General features: G+C 34.6%; 2 long non-coding RNA genes across 5 annotated transcripts; one reads left to right on the forward strand and one right to left on the reverse strand.

Moving 5' to 3' along the window:
• Window positions 1–1,362: 1,362 nt before the first annotated feature.
• Window positions 1,363–5,066, forward strand: LOC132312599 (uncharacterized). The gene is made up of 2 exons (XR_009483300.1): window positions 1,363–1,836; window positions 4,324–5,066. It is a non-coding gene; the product is annotated as an uncharacterized LOC132312599 (long non-coding RNA).
• A 7,559-nt stretch (window positions 5,067–12,625) lies between these two features.
• Window positions 12,626–16,833, reverse strand: LOC132312600 (uncharacterized). Of its 4 annotated transcripts, none has more exons than XR_009483302.1 (4): window positions 16,690–16,833; window positions 15,836–15,891; window positions 15,521–15,555; window positions 12,626–12,974 (listed from the first exon to the last, which is right to left on the reverse strand). It is a non-coding gene; the product is annotated as an uncharacterized LOC132312600 (long non-coding RNA). The 4 variants fall into 4 exon arrangements; XR_009483304.1 differs by having other exon boundaries at window positions 12,626–15,403; XR_009483303.1 differs by having other exon boundaries at window positions 14,949–15,555.
• Between the last annotated feature and the right edge of the window lie 229 nt (window positions 16,834–17,062).

Raw genomic sequence — 17,062 nt, forward strand, 5'->3', positions numbered from 1 at the left:
GTAATCACTCGGGCTAAACATTCAACAAATATGCCTAGTAACCAACATATAATTTATCAAATTTTATTCTTAACTTAACGCATTTATAGTTTATATCCGCCCCAACATATATGGGTACTCTAGAAATAGGAATTCATATTTACAATTTTTTTTAAGGTGTTTCATAAAAATGACTTTTGAAGATTTTTATTTTTTAAAACTTTTGGTTGTACATCTGCCATGCTGAATTAACATTATTCACTTTTCACTTATTAATGAACTTATTTGAAATTTGGAATTACCTTTTTAATATTTCTAAATCACTATCATAGTGGAGGACCAAGAAAGTTTTAATAGCAAATGACTAATGTTAAACTAGCAAGAAATTTGAGTGGTTATGGATCCAAAAGTCTAAACTTAAAAGGAAATAAATTATGTCAAATTAATCCCAATACCGTGTCGTTGGACTTGAATTTTCTTATTTTATGAACCAGTAATGGTTTAACATCCTTGCCATTTTAAAGAAAAGATTGCTTGTAAATTGCAGTGAAGTTTCTTGGAAACTTCGTTAGATGATCCAAATTTTGGGTCAAAATTTGAGGCGGGTCCAAGATCAAATGCCTTTCTTTTTAAGAGCATATTAACATAATATATTTATTTGTTTAAAACTGTTTTTAGGTGAGTTTAAAGTTAATTGAATAGAAATTAAATTTAGAGTTCTCATTTTATATGAATGGAATGTACAATTGATGACTAATAGGGCTGAACAAGTGCACTTGATGGCGGTTCGGGTTGACCCAAAGGCACCAGTTTCTCCATAGATATCCCCTTGATTGTCATTTTCATTTGCTTATTTAGAAACTTTTTTTTGGCTTTTAGATTTCTTCTACATTTCATGTTAATTGTATGATAGGAAATAAGATAAGAGAGAATGTTAATTATAGAAAAAAATTGTAATTTAAAAACTTTTATTATAACTCTATATATTTAGAGAGATGAAAATTTGTGATGGAGGTGGTGATGGAGGAAGATGACTCACCGTCCTCTTTATTTTTCTCTCTTTGTTTCTTCTTTGTCAAACAAATAAAGTTTGTTTTTTCTTTTCTATCTTCCCTCCACTCTTATCTTCCTTCATTCTTACCATCTTATCTTCCTTCATTCTTACCAGACGGAGCGTAAAATTTATTTTTTTCTCTAATTTAAGAGTGCTCCTATTAGTGAAAAAAAAATTATTGTACGTTAAAAGACAACCGTCAAGAGACCCTTCAATGCTAATTTGCTAAACACGTTCAATTCTGTCTTAAGAATTGTGATGTTTTCAATTTTCGGTATTTTTCAATTTTTCAGGCCGGACAGTTCCGTGTGGGCCCCGTTACCGGGACTGTTGCGTACGGGTATTTTGATTGGATCCATTTGCATCATTTTTTATTCTTATTTGTTGTGTTTTAAGTGTTAAAATTAAATATGTCTTTATGTGTGCATGTGGTGGGAATTATAAAGAAAAAAAAAAAGGAAAATAAAATTTGGTTGGTGAGACCCACCTTAGCTTTTTAGGAGACCATTTGGGTCTCATTTCCTCCTCATTCCCGTAACTCTCTCTCTCACTTCCTCTTCTTGAATTTTCTTTTTTCTTTTGGCCATAAATCTTAAGATCTTGATTCCTCCTTCAATCCTTGGTAATTTTGGAAGCCGTTTGCGGCTATTCGAAGCTTACGACGAGAACTACGAGTTGATTGGAGCCAATTTCAATTTGATCATCATTTAAGGGACTTCTAAATTCTAGGGTTGAGGAAGAAATTTGGGGCTTTTCATTGCTTTTGAGATAAAGGTCCCTAATCCACACAATCTTGCACCTTAGTGAGTTGATTTTACTTGGTTTATGTCCTAACATGTTAATTTGTGTTGATTATCTTTTAAAGTAACTAGAATTGTGTAGATGAAACATATGATTATGTGAAATAATTAAATTGATATGAAAAGAATGTTTTACTTTAATTGATTGCCTTGAAAATAACATGATTGTTGTGCTAAAAAATCTATGACTATATGTGTTAATGAATTTAGGTGAAAAGCATGCTTAGATATTAATTTACATACCTATGATGTCTACTAACCTTCTAGATGTTGCTATAAAAGAACATGTTAAATTGTGTAATATGAATTTCTTTTATGCTCATATTATTGGAGAAAAATATGACATGCATCCCATGGCATTGGGTATGAATAAAAAAGGCAAGTGTTTGAATGAAAATAAAAAGGGGATTTTAGGAAGAAATTTTATGAAAGTGGTTTTGAGAAACCCGGTCGCCGCGGAGTGACCAAAGGGCCGGTGTGTTAATATAACCTAGAGGGAATTAGGGAGATTGCTCTAGCCTGGTTGAGCTATTTGGGCCCAAAATGACGTTGCGGGGGTACCAAAATTCAGGGACAGTAGCCAATCCTTCTCTCATGTTGCTGCGAAGTCACCAAATGGCGGGTTATATTAACAGTTTGTGAAATGACGGATGTTTTTCTGAAAATGGAGAGTGACATGCACGGCATTGCATTCATGGTACGACATTTAATTGTTTTGAACTTGAGATTGATATTGTATTTTTACCCGGCTTTGCATGACCCTAATTCCTATTGTCCTATTCATTGTTTGGATTCATGGGGTCACAAGAGCTGTGTCTTAAGCACCACCTACTGAGCAATTGCTTACCCCTTTTTATTTAACATTTTTCAAGATACGAAAAAAAAAATAGCGGACAACAATCCACCCTTGCTGTAGCTAGGAGTAGAAAAATGTTTCTTTTTGCTATCTTTGTAATTGGGCCTAATTTTGTAAAGTGTTGGCTTAAAATGCATTGTTTTGTAACATGTAATATATTTAGGTCCATTTTGGGTAATGTAATTAAGTTTTGGTTACACTAAATCTTTTAGTGTATTTTCTATAACGTGTTGTAAATTACGTTAATAATGTGGTTGTTGTTATAGTAATTAGATGTTAAAATGTGTTTAAGTATGTAAGTGAGTGTAGTGGTGTGGGTGATTGGCTTTGAAAGTTGGTGTATCTCGGTGACAGTGAGTGAGGATAACCCAACCAGTCGACGTAAAATCCCATACGTCGACCGAGTAGCGTGAACCAATCGACGTGTAGCTTCCCACACGTCGACCGATATCCTGACAGTAAGTTTTTCATCTTGCACGTCCCAAACCAGTCGATGTAAAATCCCATACGTCGACCGGTATCTCGGCAGTGGGTTTTCCACTGTTCATAACCCAAACCAGCTAACGTATAATGTATATACGTCGACCAGTTCCTGTCTCATATGTAATTTCTATTTAGTTTCCCTAATTACACTTTGGCACCCAACTGATGTTGTGAGTATTTACCTGATGACCCAATTAAAATACAATAATCATATTTTAACAAGGAAAAGACTATATTGCCCTGGATTTTTATTTTATTTATTTTGTGACACGAGTAACAGACTATTATACCCTTGGAGTCCCAAACCATTAGAATTGTGACAAATGACTATCTTGCCCTTGTTGAACTTTAAAATACAAATTTAAAGTGAAAGGACCGTATTACCCTTGGATGATCTAGGGTTAGGCAATGACCCGTTTAATGATCCGGATCCAGTTGGTTTGGGTCGTTACAAGAATATTATTTTTATTGTTAGTCTATTAATTTAATTTTCACATGTAGTTATATTTGTCATCATATTTAAGAATAACAAGAGAATTATTTTAGTCCTAAATTTAAGGATGGAATCATTTCTTTCCACGTACACTTGTGATTGGCTATATTCATGGACGGAATATGAACAGAATCATGAGAGTACATTTGGATGGGATGATTGGAAGGGATGGGGAAAGAAAAGAAAGGATAAGAAGAGGAAGAAATGTGTTTGGAGAAGAGGAAGAAATGCGGTTAGATGGCTTTAGTAAAGAGAACTAAAGGAGTTTCAAGGGATTCTTAACCCTCAAATGATATCACTCAAAAAATAACAAGATAAAGAATGAAAGTATGGTGATTAAGTAGTATTTTTATAATTTCAAAATTACCCTTGATAATTAGAAGGAAAAAATTGTTATTCCACCCATATCCAAACTAATTAAAAGAGTATGATAGTAATTTGACTATTATCATTTTTTTTTAGGGTAAAGTGCATTAAACCCCCCTGAACTATTGGGGTATGTGCAAGAAACCCCCCTGAACTATAAAAGTTGCAAAAACCCTGAACTATTGGGGTATGTGCAAGAAACCCCCCTGAACTATAAAAGTTACAAAAAAAACCTCCCTGAACTATTAGGATATGTGCAAGAAACCTTCTTAAACTATATGTTTTTTTGCAGTTTACCCCATCCGCGCGAATTGATTGACTGAAAGGGACAATGAAGCCGAGAAATTTGTGGCTAGGATCGAGGTAGCAGATGTCGTCTGAGGAGTATTTGGATAAGCCAAGGAATCTGTTGCTGGGATCGGTGGGTCTCCTGTCATAGCTCCATCATAGCCGTTGCACCACCCACCAAATCCGTCGGCCATATATATCGCACTTCTTTGCACCGTTGCGTCAGCCCATCGCCGTCACCGCCTTGCTCGCCATTCAGCTCACTTTGCTCGCCGGTCCATTCCATCATCCATTCCAAGCTCGTCGGCCCATTCCGCCATCTTCATAGCCGAGCACACCGTCGTCCGTGTTTCGAGCACCTAGTCGTCTATAGTTCACCGCCGAGCCCCCTTGAGCTCACCGCCGCCTCCACAGTTCACTGCCGAGTCAATCGAGCTCTTATCACAGCCGAGTCCTCCGCGCACAAGCCGCCATCATCCGAGACTGAGCCATCCCGCCGACCTCGAATTTCTTTAATCTCTTCTCTCTCTCTCTCTAGCTCTTTGTTTTGGGTTGTGTTGGGTGAAAAACATCTTTTGGCAGGAAAAAAAAATGTAAGGAGTGTATAAGTTAAAACGACGCAGTGTGTTTTAAGGGTAAACTAGTCTTTCAAAATTTTCGGTGCCGGAATCTGATGTCATGGGGGTAAATTGCAACAAAATCATAGTTCAGGGGGGTTTTTTGTAGTTCAGGAGGGTTTCTTGCAAATGATCAATAGTTCAAAGGAGTAAATTGCAACAAAATCATAGTTCGGGAGGGTTTTTTGTAGTTCAGGGGGTTTCTTACAAATAACCAATAGTTCAAGGGGGTTTAATGCACTTTACCCTTTTTTTTTTTTTCGCTCCTTAATCTTATCCAAATATGAATATTTTAATTTTCTTTTCTCTCTTATCTGTCCAAACATAAATAGAGATTATTATTATTATTATTATTTTCTTTCTTTTCTTTTCTCTCCTAATTTAGAGTAGTATCATTTCATTTCTTTTCTCTTCTCTCATAATTAATATTATCATTTTCTTTATTTTATTTCATATATATATACAAACGGAGCCTAAAAAAAGAACATCAAGAAATAAAAAGTGCTTAGAAAAACACCGTACATTGCATGGCGTTACTTTCATGAACTTTTGATACAATTACATGCTATAAACTATCTAATGGATGTTATGTTTTTTTGCTGTTATGATTTTTATTGGTTGCTTGATTAAAAATAACCTTAAGTTTTAGTTGAAGATAAATATAATATATTGCACACCATTTATTATAGTATTTATTTTTTTTATTTTGCAGTTGATATATATATATATATATGAGATTGGGACTCTAATTTGGGCCATTTAGCCGCAAACACCAACACCCTGCGTATCACACCATATTTTTTTATTTTTTTATTTTTGCGCCTTGACAAAAAACCCTCCATACGGCATCTACACAAGCAAGAACAAAAATCACAGATGAATCAAAGAAAACACTAGATATAAAACCTCCCAAAACAAAACTAACACCCAGCAAAATTAACAAAAACCTAAAGCTTAAAAGAATGTCAGTGAAAATGGGAGTGCTTGCACCCACGAGATCCAAGACAAAAAGACAACTCTATAAAGGCAAGATATTGAAATACAGCAGAGCCCAATATCAAGGATTGAGGATGACATCACAATACGAAGCGTAATGTTGTTCAAGGAAGTCCACAAATAAATATATTATCAACGAAGCCCCAGAGGTTTTGCCTATCCAAGAAAGAAAATAAAGTGGTGGGCCAGAAACGTACTGTAAATCCGCACATGCCCATGGTCTTCCTGACCCTAACCACACAAGTGCTTAGTAAAAGGCATATACCATTATAGGAAAACGTACCAAACCATAAATAAATCAACACCGTCAACCAAAAATCTAAAACCGTCATGTGCCTCTGGCCCACCACAAGCCAGCGGAAAGCTTTCACAAGAAACTTCAACAACATCCGCCACGACATCAGCACCAACCCGGTCCACCAAGGATGTACTGACCCACTAAGCCGACAAATCGACTATCAAACCAGCTGACTGGTCGGCGACCAATTTGCAACAACCAATCCAAAGAAAGCGGGGATGAAACTAGCGCCTAGAATAACACCAGGGCCGATAGTACAACGGCTCCCGAACTAAGTCCCCAATCAAGGTCCAACCCCACAGGATACCATATATGCCGAGGATATAAGGGGAATGACCTGCAACACCCAACCCATACATTCATTGCTGTTGATAAGAGGACCCGCCATGGAAGTCCGGAGAGAGGCCACACTCGGATAAATAGTGACAAATGAAGGCCAACAGAGAGTCCAAAAAACACAACACCACAGAGAAAAAGTTAGCACATAAAACACAGCCAACAACACTTTAATAATACTTTAATCAAAGGGAAAAAGCAGCAAAGATGGGATAACAATCCATCCATCAACCAAAGAAGTGGATGGGACCACCAACCACGCACAAGAGCCCCTCCGGCGAAACAACACACAAGATCGACAAACAAAAGGAAATATGGAAACTAACCCACCTAAATACTACCATGGAGACAACCTCATCTCTGATAAACAGAGAACCTCAACGGGGTGAGGAACACACACTCCCATATCCCTCATCACCCTCGATTAATACTTAAATCAAACTCACGAGAAGACCCAAAAGACGGTGCATAGAGAGTATTGTGTAGAGAGAGAGAAGCTAGCACACTTTTAATAGTGTCCAATGCATATTTGTGTCAAAATTGCCTATCACACCATGCACACCCTTTTTTTTTTTTTTTTAGTATTGCGCTCCAAAGATATGTATAGTAGCTATGTTTTTTTTGGGAAGTTATTATTATTATTTTTTTTTTAACTCGAGGTGTCCGGGATGGCACGAACCCTTAGGGCAACTCAACAACCCGACTAATCCCCGAGAACCCGGAAAGGCACTTCCCCACCCGGGTCGGGTAAGTCACTGCAAAGGCCAGCGGAGGCTAGCCACCAAAAACACTCAGCGGGACGCGAACCCTAGATCTTAGACTTACTAAGCTCTAAAGTCCAGCGAGTAAACCGCTGGACTATATCCGAAGTGGATGAAGTTAATTGTTAATGTGACAACGTGATGGATAGATATGCGGGTACCTTCTATTTTTTCTTTTTTCTTTTTTTTTTTTTTGTGGTGGGGGAAAATTTGTTGCGATGAAGGTTGGCCAAAATATCAGTCACTATTGGCAAAAAATGAGTCACACATACAGAAATCAACCAACCTTGCCAATTGAGTGAATGGACAAATCAGCTGATAGTAGAAGATCAGCTGCGATTAGCGTCTAGGTGAAGTACTTTTTAAGTGTTAATACTATTTCTAAATGATATGAGATTTTTTTGGGGAAAACTTAAGAATAAAATTGTTTTGAATAAAACTCTAAAAGTACAATTGTGTAAACCTAGACCCAAAATAAACAATATCATGCCACTTGCTCTCTCTCAAAGAGCTTGACCTCATCATTCTATCTGTTTTTCCCCTTTGTTTTTTTCTTTAAATTGATGGTGTTAAGTTGTATTATATTTTAAGGAATAGGACTTGTTATTTTATTTTTCTCTTCTTTTTTTTTTTTCTCCTAATTTTTTTTTTCCTATTTTTGATTGATGAGTTCTATTGAAAGAGCTATTCTCAAGTTTTAATAAACATCATCTATGCAATAGTATATTGTACGCATAGCTAAATTGACTGCAAAATATGGAAGAAGGTACTTTTCCTCTTATTTAAACTCTAAAAAATCTATTAAAAAAATCATTTATTTTCTTTTTTTACTGTTTCCAATAAATTTAATAAATGAAGCGTACTGGTCTTGAGCTGTTTTTGCACAAATACAAAGTTAACACCGTGGAATGATGAGTAGGGTGAAGCAACTGATGTTCTAGAGTTTTACACGTTTTGCAAAGTATGAAAGAATGGAGAGTGTTGGAATATTATAGAATATACAAGTGAGTACATATTTGTATTTTTTGAAAGAATATTTTAGAATATACAAAAAGTTTTACAAAAGATAATTAATTAAGACATTAATGTAGAATTGGATGTCTATAAATAGATCACAAGAAGTTCAATTTTAATCAACAAAGTTTTAAGAGTGAGAATGAGAAGGGAGAGTAATTACCCGGGGTAAACATTCAACAAATATGTCAAGTAATCAACAAATAATTTTCTGTCAAAATTTTATTCTTAACTTATGCGTAACGCGTCCGTAATCTATATCCGCGGCAACAAATGATTACCCTTGAGTTTGGATTACACATTTACAATATTTTTTAAGGTGTTTCATAACTTAGGCTGAAACTGAAGATTTCTATCATTGCACCCAGCTTTGTATCATTGCACCAAAAAAATTTTGGTTAGTATTTTTGTTGTCAAATTTATTTTATTTCTTTTTTTTTTTCATTTTTTTTTTTTTTTTTGTAAAATGCACATATTTGCTGATTGAGTGCACCAGCCGGGTTTTGAACAAATCAGCCATTTTAACCTGCCAAGTGCCATTGCTGGGCCACTGGAGAGAGGATGCTTTCTATTTATAACTCAGCATCCCTTCAGTAATGTTTAAAAACATTTCTAAGAGTAATTACATTTTTTTTTTCTTTTTTTTTTTTTAATTACATTTTTTCAATGTGGGAACAAACTTTATGCAATAACTGGTGTACATTATATTGATCCACTCTAACCGTGCAACTTAATATGATATAACCAAATAATCAATTGACCAAGCGGTATCACCTCTTTCTCCTCAAAGGAGAGATTTGGGGTTCGAATCTCGGTGGAAATAGGACGTGTACGTAATTGTTTTAATTTTCAAAAAAAAAATTAATATGATATAAAACTTAACCATGCATACAAATAAAGATATAATTAAGACCACGAATCAAAAATTATAAGTAGGCCATATGATCTACAAAGATTCAATAAAAATCACTAAAATTTATTAAAAGTTCATTTTTATTGGATGATGCATGTTGTCAAAATTTGTGTATCACTCTATTTTAAGCACTGTGTAAGCTAGAAAAATTTTACGATTGCGGTAATCGATTTCGTTATGTAACATCAATACTGGTTCCATTCTATTACACTGCGACCGATACCACGACTGCGAACCTTGGATGTAGCAAGCGGAAGATCGAAGAGGTTCAAAATTTGGTATTTTTAGGCTGAGTGTACAACTATCGTGCCATGCATTATCAACTTCTGTGAAACCTTTTTTAGAAACTACTTTATAATGATGACAGATATGGGACAACGAAGATATACAAATTTGAGCAAAAATCTTTGAAGAAGGTCATGATTTTATTGATCATGTCGAACAAACAGGCGGGAAGGTTCTGGTGCGCGCATTGTTTTGAAGGGAGAAATAGAAGTGCAATAGTAGTCATTGCCTACTTTTAATGCTCAGAAAGCAAGTGAAATTAACAAAACTGAATTATTGTATTGTAACACCTAACAGTATTATAGGGAACCTTCATTTAGATCTTATCCACACTAGTGGTAGATGCTTAAAGCATATGTTTTACATATTGAGATGTAGGAACTTCACTTTGCTAGCATGTAACCCACCCATTGCTTAATGTTGCTGCAAGGCTAGTTTGATCACTTACAAGAGGTGATATTTTGCATGAAAAATAAATATTTTATTGAAGGACTTTGAGGCTAACTCGTATATTACAATTATTAATAGGGCAAATCTCTTAATGCTACGCTTAGCGTCTGTAATGGGTTGGGTGTTTCGTGATCTGATCCAAAAGTTGAAATTTTTAGGTGGAGTTAACATTCAACCTTTATATTTCTATTTGTTTCCCTATCCGAATTCAATGTGGGACAAGACCCCCTTGTAATAGTTAGCCACAAGACGTTCTCATTTAGCTTCAAATTCCTTCGTGCATGTTGATTGTCTACTGTGTTGTTTCTTTCTTTCTTTCTTCCTTTTCTTCTTCTTCTTTTTTTGGATTTTTTTTTTTTTTTTTTTTTTTTTTGTATATATCCATCTTTGGTAAATTTTTTTTTTTTGGCAATGAAGAACAGTTAGAATTCTTAATTCTACCATTTCTTTAGATGACATAAGAATTCTTTTTCACTTTGTATTTCATCGTCTTCTACCGCATATGATTTCACTTGTATTTCATGCAGTTCCGTTTAACTGCCTTTTTTTATTTTTTTTTAAGTAGCAGTTGTATACTTGCATGGGGACTAATTTGAAAAGATATTAATAAAAAAACATGGTCGAAAAATTAAGCACAGATCAAGTTGGGGACGTCAATGATTGCTGTTTAAAAGTTGATGATCCCTTGTTTGGTTTCTGATTGTTGCTTTTTAGTTCACATTACTAATTAAAGATTGTCACTTTCCTTTCTTTTCTTTTCTTTTCAATTAAGATAATATCATAAAGATTTACCTTTCAATATATATATATATATATATATTATAAAGATGGTAATTAAAGAAGCCAATTATCCCACTACGTAGCCGTGGTGATGGAACCAAACACTTCCATGAGTGGTCCGGATAACATTTTTGTAACCAAAAATGCTAAAAGATAAGGAAGGTTAAGTTGTAGCTGAAGTCTAAATGGTTTTTTTCTACATTTTGCATTGGAGACCGAAAGTGGGATTTTTACTCGAAAGTTTTTTTTTTTTTGGGGGGGAGGGGGGTGTGGGGGGGAATAAAGTTTTTTTTTTTTTTGTTTGGGGGGGAATAAAAGCTTAAAAGAGACTCTCTTTTTGCTGTTTTTCCAACCTGTCTGGATTCAAACAAGTGGAACCACGGAATGGAAGTTAGCCTTGGATTGGTATTCGATGAGTTAATCTCATGTGATTTATTACTCATATGGCTAGCTATTTGGCTAAAAAAGATTAGATGTTTGTCTACGCGGCACCAAGTGCACCAACCTTGTGGTTTAATAAAATCATTAAAACAGACTTCTTCTTCTTCTTTTTTCATGAAATTAGTTTGAAAATAGGATAAATTACATTAACACTCCTTCAAATTTGGTCAAATATGGCACTTGGATCCCCTATAGTTGAGGAGATCCTGTGGTACCTAAATTCATATATATATATCTAATTTGAACAAAAACCCAAATACACTCAAAAATCAAAACATATATATAAATATATATATATATATAATCACACATTGTTCTTCTCTATTGAAAATCTTTTAATTTTTTTCAATTATTTTCTTCACGTTGATTTATTTTGAAGGTCGGTTAATTTTTCAAAAACAAACAGGTTATTTAAAGGAAGGGACAAATACCGCCTTAATTAGGTTTAAGTTACCTCCAACTGTACCTCCAAACATCAACATTTTAAGGCTAGGTCATGTGATTTCCGCCACAGGAGGGGATTCGGATCGCGCCAAATACACCATCCTTTCTCTCTCTCCTCTTTCTATATATAAACACACGTATATAAATTGTGGATATTTGTATAAAAGGTAAATTACACTCACTCAAATGTATTTCACTTCCACCCCCAAATGTCACTTTTTACGGGTGCAAGAATACTTTACATACAAAATGACTATGTTACCCTTTTGACTTCTTGTTGATTTACAACAAAGGTGTTTCAATTTTTTTATGACAAAACTACCCCAAATGACTTATAGAAATTATCGTGTGAATGCAATTACCACGAGATAAGAAGTTTTTTCATGATAGTCATTCTTAACAAGAATCCAATCTAAACATCAACTTGATTAACAATCACCAAAAATGACATGTCCAGTTTCCCCTGCCTGTTTGGTTTAGTGCTTTAATCCTGGAATTCTTGATGTACTGTTCTGACTTCTGATCCCACCTGCTTGTGGTATTGCCCCCAACTCAAATCAAAGGAATAACGCAATGTCCGGTAACCATGCACCTACTTCCCAACCTCTACTAATCCCATTTTTTTTTTTTTTTTAAGTTTTACACCATGCAGGATCGCAGAGGCAAGTGATCAATGCCACAAGCCCCTATTTGAACCCATACATTCAATTAGAATGGTCCAGATAACTATTCATTATTGAAGAAGTTTTCAATTACATATTCAATTAACTAGGTTTCAAGAAAGTTTTGACGTTTTCCACAATTAGGTAAATTAAAGTAAGTGATGTTCCATTCTAAATAGTTCCAGTTTGCAGTATTGGTTCTTTCTTGTCTTCTATAACTACTGTAATTTTTGGGGGCATTCAACACCAAACTTCTGTCCATTTTTAGCTAGACTCATTCGGCTCTAAAAAAGCAAACACAATCCAGTGTCTGAGCCGTAAAAACCCTCAATCTTTTTCTTTGGAATATTAAAGTACGTAATTTGTACATGCTGCCACTTGTTTTGATAAGGTTGGATTTGGATTTGCACCAAACGATCTATTTAGGAGGACCTTGAATTCGAAGCACATGAAAAATATATATTACTTGATTAGAAGGACAACTGAACCAAGCGTCCCAAGCAGACCCACCAGGCCAGAGTATTTTCTTGACACTGGAAATGGAGTGATGATCTTGCTGCTTCTCTTCTTCCCTCATGCTCTATCTCAATGTAGGGGACAATAGCTTCCTCTGCTTGCTTTTGAGGCAACATTGTCTTCGATTTTCTCTAAAGCCAAACTTCGAATTCAGGCAGATATGAGACACAAAAAAGACACCCAATGAGACAAATCTATATAAAAACCAAACCCTTCTACAAAAATGCAACGGCTAGTAACTGATTTTATGGAACAATGAAGGGTAGAAATGTCATTTTATCATCAAAAAAACATTATAATGAGTCAAATCAAAGTCAAACGGCTAACAATGTCTTTTTACATGTACAAAGTGGTTTGACACATCTGAAAAGTAACTTTTGGGGTAGGAGTGAAAAACGGATCAAACTTTTGTAATGTGAGTGATAGTTATTTTTTAAAGGTGTTTCGGTATGATATTTGGCCAAACATGAGGGGGTGTCAATGTAATTCACCCTTGAAAATATTGATAATCAATGAAAGAAAGAAACACTTGACAATTTAATCCACCTATTCATGCAAGAGGTAACAAGCACATATATCAGTACCATGGTTATTCACCGTAGAAACAGGCAGAAGAAATTTCGCACCAAGGGCAAACCATGATTTTCTTTTCCTCATTTGAAATTGATGCAAGCAGACATCATAAAAAAGAAAAGAGGAATGCACTTCTCAAAGAATTACTAAAGAGTGTTAGGAACAGATCCAACAAAGATCTCTGACATTAATTATTTATTGTGTTCAGGAAGCATGCCCGACCTAACACTTCAAACAAACTTACATTAAATCGCTCCATTATGAAGCATTACTATCAAGTTAATTATTAAAACTGAATATATGGAATGTAAATTTACTAAAGAGCCGGATTTTGGTGACATAATAATCATGCTTCAAAAGTAAAAGATTATCCAAAATAACCATTTTCGATAGTTAGGGTCAAAAATACAAAAGAATTGTGAGATTGATGGTGATATAATTAGTAGAATTGGAACAGATTGGACAAAATGAAGACATGCTAGTGAAATTTTATGCAATAAAAGAATAACACATATTAAAAGAAAATTTTTATCGAACATTTATTAGGACAACTATTTTATATGATTCAGAGTGTTGGGCTTTAAAAAGAAACAAGAACAACAAATTCATGTAGTGAAAATGGGGATGTTAACTAGGGGAAAAAATGGGGATGTTAAGATAGACGATAGGGGTGACTACAAGAGAAAGGTTAATAATCACAATGTGAGGAGAAATTAGGAGTGACGCCTATTAGTGATAAGATGTGAGAAAATAGACTGAGGTAGTATGGACATAACCAAAGAAAATCTATAGATGCTCCGGTAAGAAGAGGGAGACTAATTTACATATAACATGGGATGAAATCATTAAAAATGATTTCAAAAAGTTAAATATTGTAGTTGTAAGAGAGGCTTGTAATAAAAAATTGAAAAAAGAGAATTCATGCGACCAGCCATTCCATATGGGATTAAGACAAGGATAATGATGATGGCATAATTGTCTACTTCACTTGACATTTTAAAATTGCCATATGGAATTATCAGAGAAATCAATATCATTCTTCGTTGAAGTTGCTATTGAGTTGAACCTTAATGTTCCCGAGTCACCAAGCGCACCTAAAGTTCTTGCAGAGTTTGCTCAAATTAATTGGACGAGTGATGCGTGTGCTGGTGAATGGTGAATGATGAATGGTGAAAGGAAGACTGGAAGAGTGTGCATTAAATGTAGTGGCAGCATTGTATTAGGAAAAAAAAAAAAAAAAAATGAGGTGCAGTGTGAAACTGTGAATGCAGTAAATCCAGTGAGTTGTAAAAGGTGCCGAAGTGAAAGGAAAAGAAAGAATGTGTTGTGATTGGTTGTAACAAGAGGATTGTGTTGGCACGTTACATGTGCCTTTGGCTAAACACGGTAATAGCCGCCTATAAATATAGGCATGGTAAAACAGAATGTGGTGTGAAGAGCCGAATGAAAAAAAAAAAATTAGAGTGAAGAAAAAAGAGAGAGGAAAAATAGAGTGAAGCTAGTGAGGGCCAAAGAGTGAGTGTATTTCGTCAGTGTTAAATACCTCTTGGTAACCCGTTGATAGTTGTAATCTTTTCTTTTCTTGATAATTTGTTGAACCACATAAATCTTGTTCTTTGTTACGTATGTGATTTCCATCTCATTTTTCCTTTGCTGCCTTTGATTTCCATCTTTTCTTTTCTTCAAACAAGTATCAATAAAAACAAATAGACTCTAGTGTTAATAGGATCGAATGCAATAATTTCAAAACGTACATGATCATATTGGAACTCAAAATCATGTTGTGGTGCCATGTATCAAGCAGTTTATCAGTAACAGAATTCCTGTGTTGTGATTTAGTTTATGGCCTATTTCTAATACACATTAATCTAACGTACCAACATTAAAATTCTCACATTGGGGCAATGGGCTTAAAAAGAAACTTCAGTGCAAACCCTGGAATTTCTAGAAATAAGCTGAAATCATGACATATTCTTTGATCCCATCATGAAATAGAGGCTGGAAAATACAATGTTCATGTTAAAATTCTGGAAATATGTCAAGGATGATAGTACATAGTGTAATCAGAAAAGGAGAAAGGGAATCTCTAATTAGATGGATGAAAATTCAACTTACACCCTGATGAAATGGATATGCCCACGCAGCAAAACCTAGCCCAATCATGCATGATGAGAGAGCTTAATTAGCAAATGCACATTAAGGACTTCATATTTCAAAATTGATTCTATCAATATAAGAGGTCTGCACTATACAAACAATGTTAGAGTGTCTTCTTATATATACAACATTTCATAAGATAACATAAAGAAATGTGTAAGATTTGACCCAGCAAATTGGTGGAGGTCACAGTATAAGTTTCTATAATCTATACAGTTGAAGAAGGGACATGTCAACACAGTCTAAGTTCAATAGTGTAGCAAAACCACTTACGATGTCATAGATGCTATCTTCCATAATCAAAATCCTCCCAACCAACTTTTCCAAATCTAGTCATCAGAATTGAAAATCAGCAAAGAATTAACAAACATTAAACGCTTCAGACAAAGATTCTAAACAGTAAAGGCTACTATAAACTAAGCAGCAGCTAGTTCAGAAGAGAACTCTAGGAAATCAACAAACAAAACTTAGCTAAATTAGGCTAATATTAGCACGCAATCTTCAACTGAAACTTCTAATTTGTTATATAATGCCAGAAACTTTTTAACTTTTTTAATGTAATTCGAGATATATGACTAGTAGAAATTTTAACACATCTCCTTGAATTTCCCTTTTTCGGAATGGTGAGAAAAAAGATAGCATGAATCTTTGACATTACCCCCTTCAAAGAAACCCATATAATCCATAAATGAACCAATTAGTACCGTCATGCAAATAAATAAATAAATAAAGGTTACCATCAAAGTCAGAATCAATGTAATTTCAAGTACACAAGTACATTCTCAAATTACAACTACAGATAGTTCATTAAAGTTCATTAAAGTTCCAATAGTTTCACCACCAATAATCACAAACAAATCTTTGCATCCGCATTTTAATTAGCTTAATTAAGGGCACATATAGCTATATGCATACATAAACCCACACAAATACTCGTGTGTGTATGTGTGAACAGTGTATATATAATTACTATATGTACATATCAAGTTAATCCTGTTCATCAATTTTATGAACTATTAAATCAACGAAGATGAAGAAACACTAATCAGAATTAACAGAAGCCATAAGTATTCAAACAAAATTTGACAAAAGTGTAGAGAGAGATTGTAATTGAAGAAGGCACTCACAGAATCGTGGTATCTACATGAACCTTGAGGGTTATCGTCCTCCATGAACACGGCGTCGCATCCGATTCTCTGGCACCGAAACTTTTTAGGGAAATGGAGAAACCATTTTAGTACTCTAAACTTTGAAACAGTCTGTAAATGGGAAATTATTGTCCACTTGATAAAAAAACATTTTCTTTCTATTTTTTTATTCTCGTCTGTACATTAAATAAGAAAAAATAAATTTTACTGGCTAAATTTAATTATAATTGTCCTAAAATGGTGATAAATTAATCTTACATTGACCCAAAGAGGCTTTTTCTTTTTTTAGGACAGGTAGTAGATAATAGAAATCTAAGTTCAAAAACTGAAAATAACTATTATGTTTGAGTAT

The sequence above is a fragment of the Cornus florida genome, unplaced genomic scaffold (genome assembly GCF_030987335.1).
Source record: "Cornus florida cultivar Cherokee Brave unplaced genomic scaffold, ASM3098733v1 CherokeeBrave_3.0.0_Hap2_Chr06, whole genome shotgun sequence".
Taxonomy (NCBI): Eukaryota; Viridiplantae; Streptophyta; class Magnoliopsida; order Cornales; family Cornaceae; genus Cornus; species Cornus florida.